The sequence below is a fragment of the Malurus melanocephalus genome, unplaced genomic scaffold (genome assembly GCF_030028575.1).
Source record: "Malurus melanocephalus ecotype Western Australia unplaced genomic scaffold, MMel_1.1 scaffold_1859, whole genome shotgun sequence".
In the NCBI taxonomy this organism is placed as follows: domain Eukaryota; kingdom Metazoa; phylum Chordata; class Aves; order Passeriformes; family Maluridae; genus Malurus; species Malurus melanocephalus.
The window spans coordinates 10563-11742 of NW_026625091.1; the positions used below are offsets into that span (position 1 = coordinate 10563).

The 1180-nt window shown below is 48.3% G+C and overlaps 1 protein-coding gene across 1 annotated transcript in view; it reads right to left on the minus strand.

The window, feature by feature from the left end:
- Positions 1-1180, minus strand: part of LOC130587404 (metal transporter CNNM4-like) — an 18244-nt gene that overhangs the window by 10556 nt on the left and 6508 nt on the right. The gene's annotated exons all lie outside the window — the stretch shown is intronic.

Consider the following 1180-nt stretch of genomic DNA (forward strand, 5'->3'; position numbering starts at 1 on the left):
TGCTGAGCCTGGAGCCCTGAGAAGCCAGGATTCCCATCCTGGGGGACCCCAAAGGGCTGGGATTCCCATCCTGGAATGGGATCATCCCATAGGGAGAGGGCCCTGTTGAGCCTGGGGTGGTGTGGGAGACCCAAAAAGCCAGAATTCCCATCCTGGGATAGTGTGGGACACCTGAAGGGCTGGGATTCCCATCCTGGAATGGGATCATCCCATAGGGACAGGGCCCTGCTGAGCCTGGAGCCCTGAGGGGCTGGAATTCCCATCCTGGGATGAGGTGGGAGACACCAAAAGCCAGGATTCCCATTCTGAGGGACTCCAAAGGGCCATGATGTTCATTTTTGGGGTCCCAAAGAAGCCAATGACACCTGAGGGACCAGGACACCCATCCCCAACCTTATCCCTTCCCATTCTGGTGGGGAACAGAACAAAAATGGGACAAACCCCAAAATTTCTGCACAGGATGCTTGGAGTGAATGGATGGGAATTGAAGGAAAAGGGATTCAAACCCCAAAATTTCTGCATAAAATGTTTGGATGAATGGAGGGGAACAGAACAAAAAAGGGGACAAGCCCCAAAATTTCTGCACAAGATGCTTGGAGTGAACGGAAGGAAGAGAACAAAAATGGAGACAAATCCCAAAATTTCAGCACAAAATGCTCGGAGTGAATGGAAGGGAACAAAAACGGGGACAAACCCCAAAATTACGGCACAAGATGCTTGGAGTGAACAGAAGGGAACAGAACAAAAAGGGGGACAAACCCCAAAATTACGGCACAAGATGCTTGGAATGAATGTTGGGAACAGAACAAAAAAGGGGACAGACCCCAAAATTTCAGCACAAAATGCTCGGAGTGAATGGAAGGGAACAAAAATGGGGACAAACCCCAAAATTTTGGCACAAGATGCTTGGAATGAATGCTGGGAACAGAACAAAAAGGGGGACAAACCCCAAAATTATGTTTGAAGTGAATAGCGGGGAAGAGAACAAAGAAGGTGAGAAGTCCCAAAATTTCAGCACAAAATGCTTGGAGGGAGTAGAGGGGAATAGAACAAAAAGGGGGACAAACCCCAAAATTTCAGCACAAAATGCTCGGAGTGAATGGAAGGGAACAAAAACGGGGACGAACCCCAAAATTACGGCATAAGATGCTCAGAATGAATGCTGGGAACAGAACAAAAA